The sequence below is a fragment of the Lactuca virosa genome, chromosome 3 (genome assembly GCF_052849685.1).
Source record: "Lactuca virosa cultivar CGN04683 chromosome 3, Lactuca_virosa_CGN04683_v6, whole genome shotgun sequence".
NCBI lineage: Eukaryota > Viridiplantae > Streptophyta > Magnoliopsida > Asterales > Asteraceae > Lactuca > Lactuca virosa.
Window position 1 is genome coordinate 319,782,127 of NC_136428.1, and position 6,935 is coordinate 319,789,061.

The window sequence follows — 6,935 nt, forward strand, 5'->3', positions numbered from 1 at the left end:
TGCTTATGATCATCTGGAGGAGACTCATTCTCTCGTAGGGTATCAGCAGATCGTGATTGAGAATCTCGAGCAACGGGTGAGAGAGACGGAGTTGAGGTTGTTAGTATCTAAGATAGGAGTGGCTACTATGGAGGTGATGATCAGATGCCTCCAGTATCAGTTAGCTCAGATAGTGTCCTGTATATTAGTTTTTTTTTGGGTTATCGTAGATAGTTCTAGTCTCTGGAAGCTAGAAACTATGATTTTTGGGTTTGATGGAAGGAATAGCAATGTAGCCGATAATAGGAAACCACTACGTCTTTTGTGTAAAATAGAATACTTCCTGCTCAAATCACATCGTTGTACACTCTTTTGCTATTTCTGAAAATCTGATGTAAAAAGTTTGTGAAAAGTTAATAGAAACTATGTGATTTTAATGATTATTGTAAGACTTTTTTGATTGTTTTGTTGATATAGTTAACGTTTCTAACTAAAATATCAAAGTAAACTTAAAACAAAAACTAACATATACCTTAAATTTAGAATCATACCTCGCACTAGAAGGAACCCGGGTCAACCCGAAACTAATCCCGAGCCTATGAGCTCAGCCGCGATCGAGACACTAGTGGCCCAACACATAGTTAATGCCATAGCAATTTTAGAAACCCCTAGGAATTTAGGATCAAGAGGTAATGGAGGCGAGAGCTTGCAGGGAGATAATTGAGGTCCAACTAGAGTTTGTTCATATAAAGATTTTATGAACTATAAGCCAAAACCCTTCTATGGAAACGAAGGCGAATTTGGGCTGACTGGGTGGATGGAAAAGATGGAGTCTGTTTTCGAGATAAGCTTCTGTCCGGAGGACTGTAAAGTCAAGTTCGTCGCCTGCACCCTGTCAGACGCAACTTTAAGCCGGTGGAACAGTTACACCAAGACCATGGGCGTTAACTTAGAAAACGCCATGTCTTGGAATGAGTTGAAGTAACTCATGATTGGAGAGTATTGTCCATGCAAAGAGATGCAGAAGTTGGAGCAGGAGCTGTGGAATCTCACGATATAAGAAGCTGATGTTGCCACCTACACAAGTCGTTTAACCGACAAATACACCTTATGTCCCAGGATGGTTACCCCAGAAGAGAAGAAGATAAAGAGGTATATTTGGGGTTTGCATCAGCCTATCCAAGGCTTAGTCACTGTTTCAAAACCAACTATCTTAGACAGTGCCAAGAGACTAGCCTTTAGTTTGACCCATCAAGAGGTTCGTCGCAGAATTATGGTCGAGAAGGTTGACCTTCAAAATGTGGAGGGTAGAAAGAGGAAGTTTGGCAATGAGTCTAAAAGGAAGGCTAGGGAACCAACATAGAAGAAGTGGGAAGTTATTCAAGCATTTGCGGTTTCAACACCCTCTATAGGGTCTACCTATGGAAGTAGCACTAGATGTAATGAGTGTGGGTTTCATCACAATGGAGCATGTTGGATCTGTACCAACTGCGATAAGAAAGTTCATCTTGCCAACAGATGCAAAATCGCACCCAATTGAGGAACTGCAACCCTAGATAGTCGAGCGTGCTATGAGTGTAAGGATATTTGAGAGAAGTGATTATCCAAGTTTGAAAGGTTAGGGAGATAATTCTAGAGGCAGAGCATTTGTCATAGGAGAAAGAGAGGTCGTCCAAGATCCGACGGTGGTGACAGGTACATTCCTAATCAATAAATTATATGCAAATATACTTTTTGATACCGGCGCCGATAGAAGCTATATTATTCCCAAATTTATGAAATTGTTAGATCACCCCTCCAGTAAACCTAGGGAAGCATATATGGTAGAAATGGCTAACGGTCAAGTCGGTAGTGTTAAACAAATACTTAGGAACTACGCCTTAACGTTAGATAATCATACTTTTCTCGTCGACCTTATGCCAATGGTTATTGGAAGTTTCGACGTCATCATCGGTATGGAATGTTTATCCTCTAACCATGTCGAGGTGCTATGCTCCGAGAAAGCCTTACGTCTACCCTTACTAAACGGAGAACCCTTAATCGTCTACGACGACAACCCCAGTAGAAACCTTAGAATCATCTCCTGCATGAAGGCTAGAAAATACTTGCAGAAAAAGTATTTCTCCTTCTTTGCTCATATTGTGGATAGGAAAGACAATAAGAAGAAAAAGATCGAGGAAGTACCTCAGGTGTGCGATTTCCCTGATGATTTCCATGAAGATCTACCAGGTCTACCGCCAGCTCGACAAGTAGAGTTTCGAATAAATCTAGTTCCTGGAGTTGCCCCAGTAGCAAAGTCTCCTTATAGATTGGCACCCTCGGAGATGCAAGAGCTCTCCAACCAACTACAAGAACTTATTGACAAGGGTTTCATTAGACCAAGCTTTTCTCCTTGGGGAGGACCCGTTCTATTTGTCAAGAAGAATGACATATCTTTTCGAATATGCATAGACTATAGAAAGCTAAATAAGTTGACCATTAATAATAGATATCAAAGACCCTAAATACACGATCTCTTCGATCAATTGGAAGGATCTAATTACTCCTTTAAGATCGACTTGAGATTGGGATATCATCAACTTCGAGTCATGGAAGAGGACATTCCAAAAACTGCTTTCATGACGCGCTATGGTCATTAAGAGTTCTTGGTCATGCCCTCGGATTGACCAATGCCCCAAGTGTCTTTATGGATCTTATAAATCGAGTGTGCAAGCCCTACTTGGATAAATTCATGATTATATTCATCGACGATATTCTGATATACTCACGAACCAAGGAAGAGCATGTGCAACACCTTCGAGTGATCCTAGAACTGTTAAGGAATAAAAACTTATACACAAAATTCTCTAAGTGCGAATTTTGGATAAGAGAAGTACACTTTCTTGGGCATTGTCACACCCCGCTAAAGCGGAAACACGAGACGCAACAGTACAAAGGGTCTCATAGCAAAACTTAAAAGACAAAACCAACCATAGTATTAAAAAGCATTACAGTTTACACTGACTTTGATCAAATTTAAAAAAAAATGCAATACATTTGAAAAATAACACATGCGTAATGCTTCTACAAGTGTTGTATCTCTATGTGCCACTTACTAGACGAGTTCCTGAAAAATCATGTAAAATGAACGGTCAACTACCGAAATAGTTAGTGAGTTCAAAGGTTTACAAAAATAGTAGTATATGAGTCATAATCATAGTTTTAATAAAAGTTTCCATAAACAGTAGTTCGTTGCTAAAATGAGTAACAAGTTTATAAACAGTAGTTCGTTGCTAAAATGAGTAAACAAGTTTGTTGCTATATTGAGTAAACAAGATCATTGCTATAATGAGTTAACAAGTTCATTGCTATAATGAGAAAACAATTTCACTGCTATGATGAGTAAACAAGTTCATTGCTATAATGAGTAAACAAGTTCATTGCTATAATGAGTAAAGAAGTTTGCATAACAAATTTCGGATCTACCATGAGAAATAAAGCCCGTTAACATCATGAGAACCAAAGTTTGATGCTAACATGAGAAACAAAGTATGTATGTGCCTAATGAACAAAACATGAGTTCACAACCCAAGTCTAATGCCCGAGTGCCCTCTTGAATACTATGTCTATCACTAACATAGGGAGAAATATGGTAAAATGCACTATGCGGGTGTGCGAGTGAGGATTTATCTACGTCCTAATAGCGATGTCCATAATGATCGTCGACCCGAAAGAGTTAATGAGTTGTGTAAAATGTTCTAGGGACTTAACCGCGATAAGGCCTCATGAATCAAAATAACATACACATACATAGAAAAATATAGCAACCAAGTTTGATACAAGTCAAATTAAATACAACGAACAATAAGTAGTTTTTTTACATGCTTTTCCACCTCGAAACGTAAAATCCGAAAATATGGGTTGTGAATATTCAAAACTTATTTCGTGATGATGCTAACGATGCCTTGAACTAAGTTCCGATCGTACCACTACCGATGTCCTACAATAATGGTATACACTAATGAGTCTCTAATCGAAATCTAATACTAGTATACTTATCTTATACAATAGAATTACGCCAATAATGTGTCAAAAGTTTGGTTTTGAATAAGTTACAATATTTTTTTTGGAAAATTTAGAATTCCATGAATCAAATTGTTAATAACAATTTAAGTGGAAAATTTCCATTTTTGAATTGTTACAACTTAACATTTTAGAAGGTGTTCCAAAGATTAGATATTTAAAATCAAAATCAAATTTGATCTAAAAGTATCCAAACTTTATATTTATGTGTTTACTGTAATTAATAACCTTCTTGTAATTTTTCATGAATTTTTGATATGCCAAAGTATTTTTCACCAAATTTAATTCCTTGAATAACCACAAAATCATGGAAAATAGTAAATGATCATGAAAAATTCTTAGAATTTTTGTATAAGTGATTCACAATATCCCTAAACTGGGAAAAATATTAAATGTCACTTTTGATTAATAAAACATGTTTTGTAATTTAATTATGTTTTACACCAATAAATTCTAATTAAATAGAAAACGGTAATTAAAAATCACAAAACATTTTATTTGTGTTCCAATTGCATTCAAAGACTTCTAGAAAATGTTTCATGAATTGTATATATGTATATCTATTTTTTTATTTAACTAATTGAATCAACACAAATCAAGAAAAATAGGAACCAGTTAAGAAAAATTGTCAATCTTTTTGTAAAACTAATATACAATGTATATGAACTGAGAAAAATATTGAAACTAGTTTTCATATAGTGGAGTCTGGTTTTCACGATTTAAGTGTAATTAATGTAAGAAAAATAGAATAAATTGTAAACAACTAAGATAATTTCTCAAATTTTTTGTACGACTGTTTTGTTATGCATATAATATGGGAAAAATATGAAAAGTGATTTTCAAATAGTGAGATCTGATTTTTGGATTTATGAGTGTTTAATCTTAGGAAAATATAAGAAAAATAGTAAAAAGTAGATAAAAATCACTAAAATTTTTATTTGGTATCCTACTATAATAGAAGATATCCTGATGAATTTTCATAATTTATGGGAAAGTGTAACTATTTTTTCCTGATTTAGTCCATTAAATATATAAAAATCATGTAAAAATAGAAACAAGTTATGAAAAATTCTCAAAATATTTATCTAGGTGTTATAAAAGGTCTAAAAGCTGAGAAAATTATTATATTTTCATTTCATATCTCAGAACTTGGTTTATGATTTATTTAAGTTAAACAATAAACTTGAAAATAATAGAAAACGGTGATTTAAATGGCTCAAACTTCATGAAAACTATTTATTTATTGTATAGATCATCTAGAAATACTCCTATAATTTATTGAACTCAGGAAGTATTTTATATAATTTATTGAACTCCAGATCATCTTATTATACCTCCGATATTCTTGGAAAATCGGGTTTAGATAAAAAATGAGTTTTAGATATTTTTGTGGATTAAAGTCTTTTATGAACATATTTGAAGCTTTTAATAACATACTTTGATCATCTTGCATCCAAGCTTGAAGGTCATCACATGCATGTTGGTTTAAGGACCATGCATGGCCTTGATTTGTTCAAAATGAAAATTTTAAGAAGAAAACTCGGATGCATGTGGGTGATGAACATCAAAAGTTGTAAAAACTCATTTTCTCTAATTTGACATAGGTTTAGGTCATGGGTTTTCACCATCTAGCAACATGCAAGATTTCTTTGTGAAAACCTACCACTATCATCATCAATTCTGAAGTTCATGAACATACATACATATTTTCAAAGAGAAAGATGTAGGAGAAGAAGAAAATACAAGAAAACGTGAGATTTTTTAATGAAAAGTGAAGGAAATGTAAGGGATTTGATTGTACATTGATGAATGACTCTTCAAGATGAAGATTTTTGAGTAAAATAAGGGATATTTAGCTGTGAATTCGTGGGTTTTGGGGCTAATCATAGAGGTAAAGAATGGGTGTTTTAGAGAGAAGAAAAGAGAGAAAAGAGAAATTCCATCTCTCTGGATATCTCATCTCTCTCGTCATCTCTTTGGGGTTTTACTCCACCAAAATCACACAACAAACTCCATAAATTTAACTTGATTTATGAACAATAGAGTGGGTAAATATCTCCTATATATTATTCTTCTAAATTTATCATTGCTAAAGAGAAGAAAGAGAGAAAATTTTAGAGAGAGAGAGAAGTAGAGAGGTAGAGTGAAAGAGTGAGTAAAATGATTGAGTTTTTGGGGGAAGTCTTGGGGAGGGAGATGAACGATTTTTGAGGGAGAGAGAGGGTGTCTCTTCCTTTCCTTCCTTTATTTTTATAAAATCCTCAATTTTTTTATAAAATCTCCCTTATTATACATACCTTATGCTTTGACCTAGTTTTATTTTATAAAACTTGGCTCTTTTACTTGTAGATTAGGAATAAAATGTTGTTCATTAAAATTTTCTTTCCATGATTATATTTCAAATTTTAAAATTCTAAGATGATATTATAAGCTTCATAATCATTTTTATAAAATTTTGATGTTAGATTTATAAAAATTTGGGTTTTTAGGGCTTTTAGGGTTTTAAGGAATTTGTTAATCTTTGGATATCAAAATAAATTGAATTTTCGATACTTCAAATTATTTTTTCGTTTCCTGACTCTTATTTACATTAGAAATAATGATTGTAATTTATTTTTGTCTGTTATTGGCATTACTATGTAGTGGTTCTGAGATTCAAGTGAAATTGAAGAACCAAGTATACTAGTCCTAGTTTCAACTTTGACTTAAGTTCCTACGAGACTTAGACCTAATTTCTACTACTAGGTCAAGTGCATGATGTGTCTATATGATTCATACAAAGATGTTCAAGTCAGGGAATGACCTGAATTTGGATAGTTGTTATAGTTAATGTACCTATAGAAGTCACGTATCAATGTGAAAGCTAAGTACACTATCCCTTGTTGATAATTGTC